The sequence below is a fragment of the Prionailurus bengalensis genome, chromosome D3 (genome assembly GCF_016509475.1).
Source record: "Prionailurus bengalensis isolate Pbe53 chromosome D3, Fcat_Pben_1.1_paternal_pri, whole genome shotgun sequence".
Lineage (NCBI taxonomy): Eukaryota > Metazoa > Chordata > Mammalia > Carnivora > Felidae > Prionailurus > Prionailurus bengalensis.
The window spans coordinates 88623983-88643898 of NC_057356.1; the positions used below are offsets into that span (position 1 = coordinate 88623983).

Consider the following 19916-nt stretch of genomic DNA (forward strand, 5'->3'; position numbering starts at 1 on the left):
AGGAATCATGAGTAGAATACTTAGTAAAATTTTGTCTTAACGCGGGGGTGGAAGAAATTTGCTGATAAATTCCATAAACACTTATTGGACATAATCTGCATGGGCCATTTTACTGGATTCTAGTGATAAAATACAAATAGGACCATCCTTTGTCTCACATATTGAAATACACTGAAGAAAAATAACCAACAAAACTGTCATTGCAGTGGTGTGCTATGATACATGAATTCAAGTTTCTGGGAGCAGAATAGAGCAGAGTGGCCACACCACACTGATAAAGTCAGGCATGTTCCCGCATGCAGGAAAGACAATGAACTTCCTAAGGGATTGCCAAAAGTCAGTCTGGAGGAAGAAGGAGGCAAGAAAATACCAAAGACCTTGGGTTAAAACAGAAATTATTATAATGCAAACTGAGTCTCTGAAATGACAATTTTGCACCAATGAAATATTGAGGTCAGAATGTTCTTCATCAAAAGGAAGGTGCATTAATCTAGGATGTCCAGTTAGAAAATTTAAATGTCTGAATGTCAGCAATGGCAATTAGTGGGAAATAATACACGTAGTGACTGAGAAAGGAAGAACCAGGGAAACTTCCAAGATACTTAAAGAGGGATTCTTTTTGTTGAAAGTTGGTCAACTGTAGTCTGAACTGATTGAAACTAAAAGAAACATTCAAAGGCCCTTGTCCTGTTTACAGGACAAGAGGTGGGGGTGGGGGTGAGGGCGGGATTAATGGCACATGGCTAATTTGAAAAGGGATCTGGACAACTCTGCCTGGCAAGTGACAGAAATTTCGATGATTTCCATATTCAGAGGCCAAGAGCATCACTGAGATTCAACTGGTTCAGACTAATTAAACTTAACAGGTGTTTTCTCTCACATCAGCCTTCCAAGAATCTGATCTCATTGTCCCCATCGTCTTGCAATGGTTTGGGTGAATACTCGATGCCTTTCTTCTCTGCTAGGGATGTTGAGCTTCTCAAAGTCAGAGATCCGCCATCTTTTGTTCATCATTGTCTCCCCAGATGTGGCATGGTGCTCAGCAAAGTTTGAGTTGCAAGAGCGAACAGTTAGTGAATATATTAATTTTCAAGAAGATAACCTGAGCAAGACCGTCATGATGAACAGCGGACAACCTGGTCCGACTTACTGTCTCATCTCCCCTCCTGGGACAAACTGCTCTCCATTTACAACCAGTGACAGCAGCCCTTCTTCTTGGAAAGGCCTTGACAGCCTCTAATGGTTTCCTTTGACTACCTGCTTAAGAGCCACTTAAGGGACACAGGGTTCGTGGCCAGGCAAACTGCATTTGAATCTTACCTCTGCCATGGAAGTTTGTCATTATGATGTCACAAGAAGGCAATGTGTATTTAAAAAAAAAGAAAAAAAGGCCAACTTCAGGCATATAGGAACATACGTTTTTCATTTTCTCAGGGAACTACTGTTTTCACAATACTCAATTTATGAGTGTGTGTGTGTGTATATATATATATATATATATATATATATATATGTAGGTATATGTATATGTGTGTATGAGTATATGGGAATATTTACTATATTATGCAATATAAATATAAGTACACTTATATATCTATGTAGCTTGAATCTATGGTACTGTAATCCTCTACTTCCGTGTCTTCTTCATGAGACTATGAATGATTATACCTACATTTCTAGGTCTCAGCAGAAGAGTCTAGTACAGAGCTCGTACTTTATAAAAGCCGATTTAATGTATGAAGGCATGACTGATTGAGTGGACAACTATTCTCTGAAATACAAAAATGAGACAGTTTCCCGTGAGCACCATTAAATAACTTTATTGCTAAACTGTTATATATGTATAAAATATACATATGTAATTATACATGTACATTGTAACACTTTACATAGCTCTATAAATATTTATTGTTTGTTGTTGCTAGTCCAAAGTCAAACTAACAAACACTCTTGACTTTGACCAAGGGCCTGACAGAGGAAATTGTCATGATTTCAGGCAAAATCCATATGTACAGCATTGCTTATATTTGTTAATTAAAGTTTCGTATTTTGATTTAACTTAAGATTTCTTTCAGAAGCAATCTGTCAGATTATTCGAGTTGGAAGACAGCACAAACAGTAACTTTATTCTGAGATGTTTTAAAAGCATGTGGGCGGGAGAGAAGAGAGATTCTTCTTCAAGAATAAAATTGAAAAGTTGAGTTTCCTGCTGCCAGAAACTATATTCTTACATAAGTCTCTCAATGCCTTTCTTCTGAAGGGTACAGCAAGAGACGGAAGGAATCACAGTGACCTAGCAGATCTCTAGAGTTAAAAAGGAAAAACAAAACTCCTCCTTTATTTATACCAAATACTGTATGTTGGGATAATATATTGCCTGAGGTTGGATACAGACACCAGCTGAACCCCGAGCCCTGGAGGTGGAGAACACAACCCCAGCCGTCAATATCTAAGCCAGTTGATGCCACGTAGCTTAGGTGTGTTCTTGTGAAAGATGCCAAGAGAAAGCAGATTTCAGGAAGCCAACAGGTACGGGGCAAAGCAGTGAAACTAAGTGTTTCTTCCAGCATAAGGACATTTTATAGAGAGGAGAAGAGGGGTGAGGTGCTGCTCTAAATCTGGAGCTGCCCTTGGACTTTTTTTTTTTTACATGTTATTATATAATGTGCATGAAAACTTTATAAGGTAGATATTTTAGTTCAGTTTGTTACCTACCCTGACGCGAAGATTCAGAGACGGCTGGTGACTGTGAAACTTACAAAGGTCACAGATAGTTAAATTGTACACCTCGAATTCAGTGTTTGTTGCCAAAGAACTTTCTAATTTATGCGATTTTAACTAAGCATTTTGAATAACAAATCCTGGTCCTTGGAAGTCACACTTAAAATGGGGGTTACTTTCTGAAACCTACTTACTTTACAGGAGCAATTTTATAGACAGGTAAGGTGGATTGTATTGTTGTTTCCAAAGATTTGCTTCCCCTTTCTTTGGAAGATATTTTATGTCCCTCCCCACTGATTCTGGGTCTGGCCACGTTACAGGCTTGGCCAGTGGAAGGTGAGCAAATGTGGCATGAATCAAGACCAAGCAGAAGCATCAAAAATGTCGTTTGAATTTCTTCCAATTCTCTTGTTTTTTTTCTTCCCAATAGGAACCACATATCCTCAACAAAAGCATCTCCTCCAGACGGGCTTCAGAATGAGAAACATGGGGAGGGGAGCTGAAGGCCCCAACCCACCGCGTCTGATGTGTAAGGCCCCAACCCACCGCATCTGATGTGCAAGACAGAAATGTTTGTTTGTATGAGCCATTGAGTTCATGGGTCACATCTCACTCCTGCCAAGATGACTATTTTAAAAGAAAAATGTCCTGATGCTGGAAGCTACAAGGCCCTTGATATGAAGAAGAAAGCAAGAAAACAGGAAGGAAGGAAGGAGGGAAGGAAGGAAGGAGGGAAGGGAGGAGGGAAGGAAGGAAGGAGGGAAAGAGGGAGGGAAGGAAGGAGGGAAGGAAGGAAGGGAGGGAAAGAACAGAAACTAAACATCAATTATTATTTAAAAATATTTTATCCACATCATTTATATATATTCGTTCACCAAATGTACATTGATAGCTTACTATATTCCTGGAGCTATATTGGATACTGTATATGGGGAGGTAATTAAACAAAACATAGCTCTTGCTCTCCGTGGAATTTTCCATCTAGAGGGATGACTGTTTCCTACACTACTTGTTGAGTAATGCTTGGAGTAATGTTTACCTCAGTGGGGGAGGGGGGGTTGCGTTGAGGAACACGGGTGATGAGCACCCCCAACAGGAATATAGGGGTACAGGTACTGAGACTTGACTGCAGACCAGTAATGGATGGTGTTTCAGCCAAAATGAAGGTCACGCAACAAGGGAAAGTGGATATTGTAGAAGCTATAAAATCCAGTAGCCATGACAGAAGTCTCATAAAAACACAGTAACAATTTTATTTTCTGAGACAATTCTTTTTATTTGTTAGGTTTCTACATTAAAAGTTGGCATGACGTTGAACATATGTGAAGGCAAACACCGCCAGGTAAGGTTCCTCTTGGACGTTTGTGCAATTCATCACCACTCATGATAATTGCAAGAGACTGAACATTTCAGGTGAAAGACGCTGAAACCAGGCGCCTTTGCTGTCACCGCAAGTGACATTCTTAATTGGCAATCGGCTCCAGATACGTTCTTTGTGACACTGTGCGAAAGGCTCACTACACGTTTACCGTATTACAGACCTAGTTTTTCTTCTTGCTCTTTTGAAGATATTATACTAAATAAGTCATATTTTGAATTCACAAATTAGTATTCACTTGTGTCAAACAAAATACTGTCTGTAACTATTTCGATCAGATTGTTAAGAGTCACATAATGTATTTGTGTATTGTCTTGATTCCTTTCAATGAGAAATTTGCAGCAGTGTTATGGATAAAGATTCTTTTATCTGAGACCAAGACAGAATAAGTAACATCTGTAGTAGAGAGAAGGCTGTTAATCTTTATTTAGTGGATACTGATAGATGGGGCCGAATCTCATAATGAACATTTAATAGCATATTTCGTTTTCAAAAGGTTTCCTCTGCATTAATCTTTATGACAGCATCAGTGACAGTACCATCATTTTATGTTTTAGTTTTGTATACCCTGCACACAAGAAACTGGTTTTTTTCCATCGTATATAGTTTTAATATGCTGCTCCTTGGTGTGCACTAAGACCTTATCTTTATGATCCACGACTTAACAATCCAGGCTGTTAAATCATATGCTTACCTGAACATGTTATTTTCATATGCTTGTACTACATTGCCTATCACACACAAAAAAATACGTAATTTCTTACAAACTCAATGGGCTCAAACCTTGTATAGACACAACATGGTAGCCATGTTAACGGTAAAAAGGAAAGTACATTTTCTAGAGTACAGGCTTTTAAAAATATAGTCAATATATAATCTACCAATATCATTATCAACACATTATATCCTTCGTCTCATTTCTCGATATTGAGAACACGGTTCCTATTTTTGCTCTTATGATGTCAAAATCCTTTTGCACATGTGTGTGCAACCCACTTACATCAAAGCCAATACATGTCATTCCTCTCCTCCCAAGGGCACTATACTTGACTGGTAAAAGAATTAGGTAAACATTCACCTTATCATTTCCACAGGCTTATTAGCACATGTTAATTATTTCTCTGATGACTTCTATCATTCCCTCCCCTTCACAGTCGACTAGGTAGAATTAAGTGAACTTGCTGCAGTATACATTATTTCTACAATTTCCAGTGTGTTCCACTGAGTGGCCATTCTTTGTTTCTTTCAGAAGGGAAACACTGCACCTTTACTGATGATCACGTACTTGGGATTAGGCCCCAGTACCAACCTTCCACCTGTGTTAGCCTGGGTTCAGTCAGGGAAATAGAATTTCTAGAGCATTTTAAGAATAAGGAATTTAAGATGGGAGTTGGGGATTCCACAGATGTGAGAGGAGATGGCTTGTAAAAGTCTGGAAGGCAGTAGCTGAAGGACTGGAGAAGCAGTCCCTGAGGACCGTTGACCGCAGCACGGGGACTGGACAGAAGCCAGAGCTCACAGACACGTAGAAGCTTCCATGTCTGGTCACCACAATGGAGAACTGGGAGTTCGTGGGTGTGGCCAAGAAGCCGCTGCATCTGCCCCCCAAGACCTCCTGAGAAGAATGGCTTCCACTCCGTCTTCCCCTTAAATCCTTTGTGAGTGTCTGTCACTGACAAACTCTAACCCAGAGCCAGAGAAGGAAGGGAGACTTGGAGACCTAGTTTCCAGTCCCAGTAGAGAAGATTGGTGGTGCTTCTTTAAGAACAGACAACCCAACATCATTCCTACGAAGAGAAACCAAATAAATAACTTCTGATGCTGGGGGAAAACAGCTTTCCTAGAGATGAGGTTGTATACATATTATTGGTTTTTTGTTTTGATTTTGTTTTGTTTTGCTTTGCTTTTGCCTTCCAAATGGTTTTAAATTCTTTCTTTGGCATTGGTCACTGAGAGTCACCGAGCATCGATTCCCCTCAGAAAAAGCACGGGCTGTTTACCAACCAACCCTCCCCCACCCCTATAATGTGATTCTGAGGGTTGAACTGGAAAATGTGTATCAAGCATTAGCACATCTCTGGGGCTCAGTATATAAAGTCAGTACTTTGAGAGAAAATGAGTATGTCAGTAGGAATCCTAGGTTAGGGTCTGGGAGTCCCTCCATCTACTGGCTCTGCGAACTGGGTACATCGGTTGACTTCCTTTAAGATTCAGGTTACTCACCTGTAAGACGAAGAATGTAATAACATCTTCCTTCAGAATGACAGTCAGGATACAGTTAAACAAAACAATGTGTGTCCAAGAATCTTCTTTATAGTTAACCTTATCTTACTCGTAGCAACTTGCCATTTTCATGATGAATGTTTACTCTAAAACATGAGAAAACTAAGTGTCTGTTGTTGAAAACCAGACTCTCCTAACAGATGTGTGGTTTCGCTTGCCTTTGCTGTGACTGAGCTCCAGCTTCTGCCGTGTTCTAACCTGCCCGGGACCATCAGGTAAATTGAGAGTGCTCCATGGAAAACAACAGGATCAAGTCCGGTTCTAAAGGGATTTTGCTGGGATTGCATTTTTTTTTTTTTTTTTTTTTTAGTAAGCACAATCTCCAAAATGTTTTCTTGGATAGTCCTTAGATATGTCCTTTCAGAACTTGACAAGAAGATTGAGCTGTCTATTTACAAAGTATTGCACCAAAAGTGTAATGGCATCTGAAAAAAATACAAGCATATCAATTCAATTATACTTGGCAAGCCTTGAGAATATAAATCTCTAATCTTTTCTTCCCAAGTCAGTCATGAATAGTTGAAAGATTCCCTGATGAAAATAATAACAATAATAATTAATAATAATAAAAAAAGCAGAAAAAATGAAATGGTATACTCAAAATAATCCGGAGTTGTTTTAAGCCTAGCTATGTCCTGTATACTTTATTTAAAAAAAAAAATCTTGCTTCTTATATATTTTCCTGCTCTTCACATTTCTTTATTTCCTATACTTCCTTCACAAATTCACTCAAATTTGAATTGTAATTTTGTATGGATAATTTCTCTTGAATGGTGTATATCTCTTTACTACACGCGTCTCTACTTGTCCATATCAATTCTCTCAGTGTGTTAGCATTCAATTTGTCCTATGATGATTCCTTTTATTATGGAAAAGTTTTCCATTCAAACAAAAAGTATTGATTGTGCATCCAGGATATTCCAGGAAGGTGCTATCCTCCGGGGATACAAAAATGAAAAGGATCTCTGCTTTCCTCAAAAAGCTGATATACGGGTAGGAAAGAATGATATAAAAATCAGCAAGTTAACTATTTCATAATGAAATTCATTGGGGTGAACTACGTCCAGAGGACAGAGTGTCACCATACAGTATTTACCTCTCCTCTCTACCAAGGCATTGAGGAATAATGACATACAAAAAGAAAACGACTTTGAAAGCAATACTATAAGCAGGTAATAATTCCAGGTCAAGGAATTTTAGAAAGTACAAATTAATGATAGGATTTGTCACTGATGAGCACTCATGAGAGATTCTACTGACGGAAAAGATGAGGAGGCCATTATTCTCCAAAGGCACGCACAGCCAGACTCATGGGCATGTATGATACCCACATATGTGCAGGCATGTTCTTCAGAACTATCTGTAGACTTACATAATTTCGTGGCGTTTTCCAGAGAATCTTGAGAATTTCAGGATCTTCTAGGCATCAGCAGGGTAAAGACCTTTGGGGAAGCTTCTCTGACCTTTGCTCCTTGGGTTTTCCAAAGCTTATATAAGCCCTTAATTCCTAGATGCATTTTAATTCCCGGGATATGGATAGTGGCTTTGGTTTTCCTGACTCTGCACCCTGACAGATATGCCACACCTGTTTCATGCATCACCTGCACTACTGATGTCCTCCTGTTCTCAATGACCTCCCCCTTGCTCCTTTACAGGCTTTTCTCAACCCAGCAGACAGAGCAGAGCAGGGAAACCAGCCATGTTGTGACCCTGACAAAACCCTCCAGTGGCTTCCCATTTCAGGCAGAACAAAATCCTCATTGCCCCTAACTGATCTCAATCCTGGCCACTCCACCCTTGATGGCTCCTGCCTTCTCTCTCCCCCTCTTCTCCCACCACAGCATCTTCTCAACCATACCCAGTACACTCCTTCTGCCCGAAAATCTCTTCCCTCAGATACTGACGGGTCCGTTTTACTCCATTAAGATTTTGGCCAAACGTCACATTCTCAGAGAGCCTGGTCATGTCTCTTCTGCATGAGATGCCAAACCTGTATCTCAACACTTAACCCCTAATATGCCTTATTTTTCTTTCAAGGTACATGCACAACAGGCCACAGGATTTTTATTGTTATTGCTTTTCTTTGTTCTTTATTTTGTTTCCTTCACCTAGATTACATGACATAAAAGAGTGAATATCTTTTCTGTTTGGTGACTCAAACAGCTCCATGAACCTAGTATGGATACAATAAATATTTATTGAATGAACGGCTGTTGCTCCTGGTGTGTTTGTTGAATACATTAACAGGACTCATGACAACCACCAAGTCAAGCCAAACAAGCATACAGCTTCAGCAATGAACTCTGAATTCCACAAGACTTCAACTGGAGGAAAGTCCGCGATAAAGCAAACAAGTCAGACTTTCAAGTCAGACTTACAAGAATCACATATCTCTCACAGAATCAAAATTTACCCATAATTCAAAGAATAGAGGTAATTTTGCATTGAAGGCGATGTATGTGGAAGCTGGGTATACAAACCCAACTCACCGGGTCCTTTCTAGCTGCGGCGCGAGAACCTCAATACCATTTACACACAGGAGCTCTCGAAGTGTTGCATGTAAGCCATCGCTTGTACAAAGTGAGATATTTTAGTTACGAAACATTGTCATTTACTACTGAGATAGTCACGTGCTGACTCTAACAGTTTTAGCAGGCCTCGTGCTATAAATCCATAAACTCTAAATTTATTTACTAAAAGCAACCTCGACAGACCAGGTGCATCACGCTAAAACGGTTTTGTACGTAGAGATTCTCCACGACAGGTCTCCAGTATCTCCCCAGGAATTCCTAAAGAATGCTTTCAAACAGAATTGATTCTGTTATCTCTGTCGTCTATTCCTTCTCTCTCCTGTTTCTGTGCTCACTAGGTTAGAAAGAGTGGATTGAAATCAGTGACTAATATCTTTCTTCCCATTTATTAAAATTAATAAATGGGAAATCACTGAGAAGTAATTTGATGAACAGTCAAGACTATGGATTCTAGGGGCGCCTGGATGGTTCACTCAGTTAGGCGTCTGATTCTTGGTTTCAGCTCAGGTCATGCGATTAAGAGTTGACAACTCAGAGCCTGCTTGGGACACTCTCTCTCTCTCTCTCTCTCTCTCTCGGCCCCTCCCCTGTTTGTTTTCTCTCTCTCTAAAAATAAATAAACAACAAATCATTTAAAAAACAAAAAAAGACCACGGATTTTGTATCCAGACTTCCAAAGTTTAAATCCGGGCCTCATAATGTATTAGTTACATGATCTTGGCAATGATATTTAACTTCTTTGGACCTCATTTTCTCATCTGTACAATAAAGCTAATAATATCTAGCTTATAAGGTTGTTATGAGAATTAACTGTGTAAATACCTGTAAGATACTTAGGACAGTGTTCCATGCAAGCTGAATATTTGCCAATGGTGACTTTTTTAATACTTTAATGCATAGCTACTGTTTTGCTGGTTGTCACTCCACTGAGATAAACACATGTGAGTGTTCTGGTAAAAATCCAAATTTAAATGGCATCAAGAATATTTTCTGCACGAAATTAGTTTATCATAACAAGCTACGGTTTCATATGATTAAGCCAGAAAAATGGATCTTTTCTCCTGTATATTCACGAACTGCAGAAAATTGCAATTAAATAGACCACAGACTGAGTCAAAATTACTCAGTTCACCTATCAGCCACATTTAGTTGTCTCCCCGTTCCCTTGAGATGAAAGTCTGAGGGTGGTTGACTCAGATTAGAATTCTTACCGCCAGGTGATTAGATTCAAAGGCACTCCCTGTGAAAGACTGAAGTTATAAAATTTTCACTTTGCAAGTTCTGTGGCTGATTCGTTAGAATTTCAATTATTAGCCCTCCTCGGAAATGCCCTGAAACTTCTAATACACCAGAACAGGGTCTCTAGGCTCTCTTGAAGGTGCCAGTAGGCCAAAACTGCCCAAGCATTTGGAAAACAAAAACAAAAACAAAACAAAAACAAAAAGCAAGCAAGCAAACAAACAAACAAACAAACAAAAAACCCACTTTATTCCTGAAGAAGAAAGTAAACTGTAAGGATACACCAGAATTGATTATGGTGCGCATAAACGAGTTAAGAAGTTGCCCGGAGCTGGCTAGGTCTGGAATCTAAATTCAAGAGGACCCATAATGTTTTCATGTCAAGGTCTTGTCACTACAAATGTCTCCCCCACCCCTTATCTCAACAGGAATTGAGGACTACCCACCCCATGAAAAGAAACACCTGTTCATTATAAACATAGGCACGATCGTCATATCAATTTTAAGAGCTCATGCTATAAAACTAATATTTCAGAAATAATTTAGCCAGTGTGTGAAATGGAACTAGACAAGATCTCAAAAGCTAAGCACAAGAATCTCGGGGCAGAATTTTCAAATGCTCGTAGCAAGGACCAACATGCCAGTTAAAATCCATCAGAATCCTCCGGCCAGGAAAACAGAAAACAGACCGGGTACATCAAGAGGGAGTGTGATAAAAGGAATCTGTTGCACAGCTTGAAAGGTCGAGAAAACAGACAGGGAATTAGGAGGCAGCACCGAGTTCATAAGCTATATGAAGCCTGAGCAGCCTTCAGACTCAAGTCCTTGAGGTCTCGAGCTGCTTTTCCATCTTCCTCCTCTACCTTCTGTTAGGAGACCTGAGCGGGGACCAGCTGGCAAAGAAACGACCGGTGTGCAGCGTCCCAGGCCTGGTAATTCAGAGCAGTCAAACTGGAAGGTGAGATAGCAGAGCTCACCAACAGGCACCGTCCTTAAACAAACGATGCCCATTTACAAGCAACTGAAGGGTAAAGGTCTGGTCAGAAAATACCTACGTAATTTGTAAAAGTCTCCATATAAACGGGGGGAAAGCTTGGCTATCGAAAGTGAACGGAGAGTGTTTGGCCCCAAGTGCATTAACATTTTGCAAAATAGTTGGGATTACCAGGTAATGACTTACTCTTTTTTTTTTAACACAAAAAAGACTGTCCTTTCAGAAAGTGGGGCGGGTGTATTATAGGAAAGTGTGTTCCTAAGATCCATCTTAACGATGATGATCTACCTGGAAAACTTGTTTTAAAGAGTGATATTTTTTAAAAGACACTTTCATTCATAAAGTGAGCAGATGTGAGAAGCTAAAAATCATGAATGATCCACGGATCCTAAGTATACTGGGTAGATGCGTACTTCAAGCAATTCTACTTAAATGTGAGTCTAAGTTTGGGTTCTTAAAACTTCCCATTTTTTTTTAATTCGTATTGGGTGTGTGTTTGCTTAGAAAGCGCAACCTCAAATTAGCTTTTTTGTTTGTTTTTTTTTAGCTAGTGTGCCTGTAACGATGGTTACTAAATGTTACTTCTTTAGGCTTACTTTTGTTTTTATTTATTCTTAACCTTTTAAAAAACATATATTCTTAAGAGAGAGACCGAGCACGAGCTGGGGAGGGGCAGAGACAGAAGGAGACACAGAATCCGAAGCAGACTCCGGGCTCTGAGCTGTCCGCACAGAGCCTAACGCCGGGCTCGAACTCATAAACCGGGAGATTATGACCTGAGCTGAAGTCAGACACTTAAATCGACTGAGCCACCCAGGTGCCCCTCTTTAGACTTACTTTATAAACTGGCTTAGTTCTGTAACTTCTAGAAGGAAGGGCTAATAAATACAAGCCAGGAGTCAGGTCAGGACATTTATCTGTGACAAATAAAAAATTTATTTATTTTTAAGTGTAATTTTTCTACTCATTTGCTCATTTAACAGACCCACATTGACTATGCACTTAACGGTTATTTTGAAGGATACCCAAATTGGTCAGTCCTGAGGCTTGTCTTCAAACACTTATATTCTAAAAATTAGCAATTCTCAATTACGTGCTTTTATTTATTTTGAGAGAGAGAGAGAGAGAGAGAGAGAGAGGGAGGGAGGGAGGGAGAGAGAGCATGTGTCTGAGTGGTGGAGGGGCAGAGAGAGAGAGAGGGCGAGAGAGAGAGAGAGAGAGAGAGAGAGAGAGAATCCCAAGTAGGTTCTCCACTGTCAGCGCAGAGCCCAACTTGAGCCTCAAACTCATGAAACCTGAAACTGTGAGACCCTGACCTGAGCTGAAATCAAGAGTCAGACACTTAAGGGACTGAGCCCCCAGGTTCCCCAACATATTATTTATACCATATCTGTGTTGGTGTCTCTTCCATGATCATCCTCATTATGCCCAACCAACCATGACATTCCTTCCATTTGGTCCCATCATTCGTGATCCCTCATTCACTGATGTCAGTTGACTACTGCCTTGAAAGCTGAGGTCTTTTCCTGAGAAGACTAAACCCTTGGGAATCACAAACACGGAGCACTCCCGGGTCATCAGCAGTGGCTGGTTCGTGGATTTATAAAGGTGTCACATATTGGAGACATTTTTCCTGCTCTGGAGAACAGACTGGTAACGCACAAATGGACAGACAGCCCTCACGTTAGTAAAACGGGTTTCATGTTGTTCGTTCATGGACGCAACTGATTCCAAGTGTCTCAGCAACTGTTTTCATGAGGTATAGCACCTCTCTTTCACAGATAAAGGCTCCAGAGCTCGGAGGGTTCAAACAGCTTTTTTTAGGAGCACATAAGTAGGATGAAATGAACCTAAAATTTGATTTTCGAATTTTCCCTGTTGAAAAGGGATTCATGACTTTTAGCGCATTATATCACATTATACATCGTAATTGTGGTTAGGAGACTGTAATTTTCAATATAGCTGTCTGCATGCTTGCTTATCCACTGTTTATATCATGCAGATGCATATCCAAAAATTGTCTGGCATTGAAAACAGGATTTTCTTCCAAGTGTTGGTATTTCTGTGCATATTTGATGACTAGGGCTTTGAGGGTCATTTAGTAGCTCTGGAGTTCAATGAGATGATATGATAAAATAAGCATCGGAGAAAATGTCATTCCCTTGAATAACAGTCAGTGGGTTCTGGAAGTCAATCATCTCACTGTGAACACAGGAAGGGCTGGAGATCACCTCCATTACTGGTCTTGACAGACGATGCATTTGTTCTGTATCGGTTGTAGATGAAGTTTACACACGACTTTGATAACGTACGTAAGGATATACAAAATATCCTCCGATGCATTGTCATTTGATCCTTAAATGCTACAGGGCAGAGAGAAGTTGCTATAATATAAATTTTTACAGTGAAGGAAAGCCAACACGATGGGGTTACTATGAATATGAATTAACTACTTTTGGCAAAACGTATGTTGACTCTTCGAGGGCCATAGGCACATGGGGGAGGATTGCTGGCTGATTCCAGCATTAATCAGCTCTGGGTCGGAGTTGGATTTATCACTCCCTTTGGTGAGGTCTTGGAAAAGTTAATAAAACTGTGTTCAATGTCCTCCTATATACAGTGGAGTAACAGCCATAACAACGAGCATTGCTATTATTAGCGTTGGAACTGCTAAGATGACCGACAGAATGCTTAATTGTCAAACACTTGGAAGGGTGTTTAGCATATAGCACTCAGTGTGTTGGTTAGTTAGCCAATCACAATCTTGAAACTTAAAAAAGTATGGCAGGACATAGAAAAGCAAGACAGATATTTCTGGATATCTACCAACAGTTTATTCTTTCTTAGTGTTTTGTTTTTGTATTGTTCTTGATTCCCTTTACTTATTCCAGTCTCCTTCAACTGGACAAGCACACTGCTGTCGGAGGATTCGACTTAAAGTATAGTTCATAAACCGTATCACGCTATGAAACATGAAAACATTCTCCTTGGGAAAAACACGAACTCCTTTAGATGAAACTACACGTGCTCAGAAATCATGATGCAAATGCCAAACTACTCTTCCAACTATATTTACTGTTTCTCCTTTAGTCTACTCCTACGCTCCAGCTAACTCAAATGAATACCTGGCCTCCCAAGACTGCTCCCTGCTCGAACTTCTCTAGGCACAAATCTCTCCCTGCCCCACTAATTCGATGGTCTCCAACCTTGAAGAGCTGCTTAGAAAGACAACCATCCATTAAGCCTCTCTTGATCCCCTTGAGAAGATATGTGTATCTCATATGCTACTAACTTCTTTATCATAAAGCATCGTCTTTATTACCTTCTCTTGACAATTGAATATGTGTAATCTTCCATTCAAGATCATGAAGAAGGTTACTAATTAGCTTTTTAAGGTGAAAAACTTGGCAAATAATTTTGCATTTTGTTGTTTTGATCTAGCTCTTCTAAATACCCTTCCTTCTATGAAGCTCCATAATTATGTTCCCCAATAGATTTCGGCTTTTTTTTTCATTCCCAAAGCATTTAAGAAAAATCCCAGTATATAGACTGTATAAGTTCAAAAGAGGCTGGCTATGTTGATGTTAATTTTTTTTAATGGTTTTTATTTACTTTGAGAGAGAGAGAAAGGGTGTGAATGGGGAAGGGGCAGAGAGAGGAAGAGAGAGGAAATTCCACACAGATTCTAACAGCACAGAGCCCAACACAGGGCTCCATATCACAAACTGTGAGATCATGACCTGAGCCAAAATCAAGACTTAGACACTTAACCGACTGAGCCACCCAGGCGCCCCTGGCTATGTTGATGTTAAACTTAACTCACAAGAAAGTGATTAAAGACTACACATTTTATAGTGTGATACAAAAGAAATACTTCCTTTTAAATAATTTATACATTGTGCTTTCTGTTCACTGTTATATTTTGTGTCTCTACCTGTGACTATTAGGAGCAGAGCAAAAAAATCACTTTTCAAAGAATGGACCAATATAAAAATGGCATGCCTCAGAGTTTGGAGATGTGTTAGGAGTTGGGGACAAATGAGAATACATTGACTGCACAATTACTATGAATGTAAAGCCGTGTAAACTGTACAATCATACTGGTGCGGGAATAAAACATTTTCTAGAAACCAACCCTAGACCCTGGTAACTGACCTAAGTGAGAAGCAGGTAGAGTTTAATTTCCTACCTTTGAGGAATGAAAGACATATTAAGAGGGCATTTACTTCTTTAATAATGCACAAAGAAGTACAGAACTGGAGGCAACAATAAAAAATGATGAGATATAGTGAATGTCTGACATTGGTCACCTATGTTTGGTATTTCTAGGACACTTAGATTTACTTGAATGTTACTATTCAGTTAAAGAAAGTTGTAGTACAATTTAAACAACTCATTAATAAAATAAATCAGGATACATCTACGTTACCAAAAGCGATAAGATTTATGGAATAAAATTATAAAAGCACATCTCTGGCTACTTTTACAATGTACATTTTATTTTGCTATTATTTTCTTTCCTAATTTTATTTATTTATTTATTTTGAGAGAGACAGAGACAGCACGAGGGGGGAGGGGCAGAGAGAGGGAGAGAGAATCCCAAACAAGCTTGGAGCTGCCAGAACAGGGCCCGACCTGGGGCTCCAACTCAAAAACCTGGAAATCATGACCTGAGCCGCAGTCAAGAGTCAGACGCTTAACGGACTGAGCCACCTACGTGCCCCATTTTGCTACTTGTTTTTCAACCTTTAAGAGGGGGAGGTGAAATACTAATTAAATGGATAAGAGATTTATAATAACTTCAAATCCTGATTCTTCTGTTCTTTCTCTACTTAACCATTGGCCGACTGGGCCCTCTGTGCCATGAGCCTGACAGAGAGAAACAAGCAAAGAGAAGAAGAATGCATGAGTAGACAGGATATCAAAACGAACTTGTTTCAGCGAAGTGGGAAAAAACTGAAACTCGCTTTCCAAGTCATATACATTTAGAGAATTTTAAAGACTTTATTTATTTAACCTCCCTCCAGAGCTGGAATCTGACAGGACTCATTTTCATCATTGCAATAGACAAACGTCATAATAAGATAAAAATGCTATCTTTTATTTCACCACCAAAACATCAATAAATTATTCGCCATTACTTTAATTAAGGTAACAGGAACCAGTATCAGATTCTGTCATTTATAATGATACTCTGAAGCCGAGGAAAATCGATTCATGGGATTTTTAAAAAAGCTATCAAATTTGAGAAAAACCCAAATTCCTAGGGGAAAAATAGAGAAAAATTAATGCAACAGTTTACATGAATATTCATTCAGCTTTTGTCAAAGACCTAACTTTATTAAACACCAAGAATGGCAGTTTTTGGAGTCAGACCCATTAAAATATTTTTAGTGGAAAAAAATAATGCAGAACAGAAAAGCTGGCATTTCCACAATGTGGACTGTTCTCCTTTAAAAGTTCAGTGACATTGATCTACAGTTCTGTTTATAGCCACATTTCAATTGTCCGAGCAAATGCAAGTGAATGATAGAAAACCAAACATTACATAAGTGTGCCTGGCAATATGATACCTAGAAATTGCATGTAGATAAAATCAGCTCCCCCCCCTCCAAACAGTATTTCCCAATCAGCACACCCATCTCGAATTAGGCAGGTGAAATGCACTTGGACAAAAGGAAGAGGCTGAATGCAGGGTTTCACAGGCGTTGCATATAATCAGGATATGTCTCCTGGTGTTTGAAAGTTAATTCAAAAATATAAGAAATAAAAGGAAAATGGCTCTTTTCAAATTAACTAATATAGTGTGCAATTATGCTTTTGGAAAACATCTTACGGAATTAATAAAGCACTTGTGTAAGTAATCTTTAAATTCACTTTATCAAAACATATAATTATTTATTAAAATAACTGGATTTGAAACATCTTGAAACATCTTGAGAGTCTTGAAACATCTCATTCCTTACCTACAACGTGTCTCCCAATTGAAATTGGAAGGTTGATGTTCAGGTGACAGGGTCTGATAAGCCAGTAAATGGAAGTGTTTAATATACTGATAAATTTCAGTAGTGGCTTTTAAGAAGCCTCCTCCAAGGGCCTCCCAGGTATGGTGGACCCCCACGATCTCAAGCTCCAGCATCCAGGGTTATTCCGAGGGCCAACAGGATGCCTCCAGGTCCTAGCCTTAGCATCGTCACTACCTTCTCTTCTGATTCGTCAAAACCATTTTTAAATATCTTTAGCATGACCACCGAAAAGACCTATTCTTCATTAGAAGTATTTTGCCCCTGGAGCTGCCGTGCCTTAAATGTACATAAGAAATCCATCTTTACCAATTTACTCAGTGTGGTTGGACTTTTCATTGTTGCTAACCTCCTTTAGCAGATTTCTGGTGCAAAGATCTTTTCAGCAGTGAACCAACAGATCAGAAGCATCTGCAGATTCAGGAAGAGCTGCCTATGGACAGCTACAGGGCAAGTGGGTCACTTAATTTATTTTCCTTTGTTTTCTGTTAGAAATAAGTCTTGAGATAAATAAATAAATGTGTATATATATATATATATACTTATACATTATATATATATATATATATATTATAATTTTGAGATTATTCATTCAAATAGTAAAGGGTCTATGAAGATTTCTAAAAAAGAAAAAGTAACATAAACATGGCTAGCAATCTGTGGATGCATTACATTTAAATTAAAGGGCATAAGAGTTGGCCTGAGATTAAATAAATCAGTCAAGTTAAATAATAAAGGCTACATTGTGACATAAGCAGTATGTATAAAATATGTAGCAAAACAATAAAAATAACATTTCTTTATCATGTCCGATATTTTTTTCTATTCATTAGTTTATCAGATGCATGAAGTGATTATGTATATTGCCTTTTTTTCAACATCGATTATTCAGAATTGCTATGATAATTCTTTAACGTTTCTATCATGAAGTTTTATTTTCTTTCCCATTTAATTGTTTTTGTAGCATATATGAAATTGAATTCCTAATAAGGATGTATGCAAGTAAGTCATCTATGGGTTTGTAAAGCCTGCTTGGGTCACAAAGTTTGAACTGTGATGGACTAGATTGCTTTACTACTCAAAGGACAGAATCCTATAGAATTCAGCAGTTTGGGCGATGTTGGTAAGCAGATTGATAGTAATTCTGATTTTTAAAGTTTATTTTCTAAGAATACACACTCGATATTAAAAAGTACCCATTCACTAAATCAAAGTTTATAGAGTGTGTGTATAATTCAACAGCAAGTAAATATATCATATGGTTTTACTTTATTTATATTAAACACATCATGATTAGTAAGCTTTCAGGTAGGATTTGTGCGTCTCAGTATGAGAGCAACTCAGAATGGTGTAATGTGGGGGCAGAGAAGGATCTGTGATTTTAAAGCGTTTAAAAAGATTTTCCTATTCTAAAAGAAGAACATATTCCATAAAATTTTCGAGATCAAATTTTAGAGAAGTAAGCCTCAATACTAAAAGACATCCTATATAGCCTAACAGGTAGAAAGAGTTGATATAAAGTGAGCACTTATGTTAAGTCAGGTGTTTTTCTTTTTATCACTCTAATAGAAGAAAACATTTTTCTTAACTCAAGTTAGGAAATTATTATACATTTTTATATATCTTTATATCAAAAGTTACAAGTAGCAAGCATATGACACAAAGAAATGGAAGTGTAACAAGCAGTATTCAAGAATGCATGCTTTTTACAATGTGTCTAATAAAAAGGATATTTTTCCAACTCAAATATTCAGCACTGACATGCAGGATAGTTTCTCACACTGCCAATTCAGTCATATTGCTAAGTGCTTCATCAAAAAACATTTCTATTGAAGGGTACGAATGGTAAAATACCTGATTTCAAAAACGATTTCTGAAACTTAGTGTCTTCCTTTGATATAGAACAAAAAGGAAGTTGGGGGAATTTGGGAAAGAACAACAACAAAAAAGTGAGATGTTTCTTATTGCAATGTAGTTATTTTTGCTCAAGACTTTCGGCTGCGTTTAATCAGAATCCAACAATAGATGGTTATAGTCCATAAAACCTCTAGCTGGTGTGTCCATGGTCCATATTTTCACTTCTTAACTGTAGCATGTTCAAAATCCCTCAGGAGCGCACTATTCTCAAGCAGTCTATCTAATGAAAACAACGTACATGTAACACAAAGTTCATCCACAATCGTATTTTTCACATATCACACAACGTACAATCATATAACGAGGACAGAAAACAACATGGAAACAAAGTGAAACTAACAGTGAAAATAAAAATCGGGATAGTCTTAATCAGGAACTAATTTCTTCTTCAAGTTTCCAGTAAATCTCAAAATGTGTTTAAAACCTAAGGAGCACTTGGTGGCCAGCAACCAAATTACGAAATGACCATATCATTGTGCAGCGGGGATGTCTTGCTGAAGGAATAACACATGTCTGCAATTCTTAAGATTGGATAAAGGCAGTGGAAATGAATTTAGAAATATGTCCACTTTTCACAATTCACTATAGAATTTTCTTTTCACAGTCCCCATCTTTGTACAAATAGTTCTTCTCTGAAAATAAAACACAGTTAAAACATTTTCTCCCAATGAAAAATGCATACAAATACATCAATTTATCAAGGTAATATAGAGCATGGAAGTGCATTCACCTAAGTCAAGAATAGTTGACAGGCTTGAAGTGCTTTGAAGAGTTTAGCTGTCAAGCAAATTTAATTGGAGACAGATTAGTCTAATATAGATATAGAATAG

At 38.5% G+C, this 19916-nt stretch overlaps 1 protein-coding gene across 5 annotated transcripts in view; it reads right to left on the reverse strand.

Annotated features, from left to right (window-relative positions):
* Positions 1 to 3949: 3949 nt before the first annotated feature.
* Positions 3950 to 19916, reverse strand: part of NETO1 (neuropilin and tolloid like 1) — a 127534-nt gene continuing 111567 nt past the window's right edge. The window contains exons 11-12 of one of the 5 annotated variants that reach the window (XR_006294021.1): positions 19817 to 19863; positions 16131 to 19718 (exon numbers count right to left, since the gene is read on the reverse strand). The gene's annotated coding sequence lies outside the window, so the exon portion shown is untranslated. Of the gene's footprint in view, positions 5887 to 16130; positions 19864 to 19916 lie in introns of those variants that run through there. The other 4 variants (XM_043559080.1, XM_043559079.1, XM_043559078.1 and 1 more) reach the window with 4 other exon arrangements.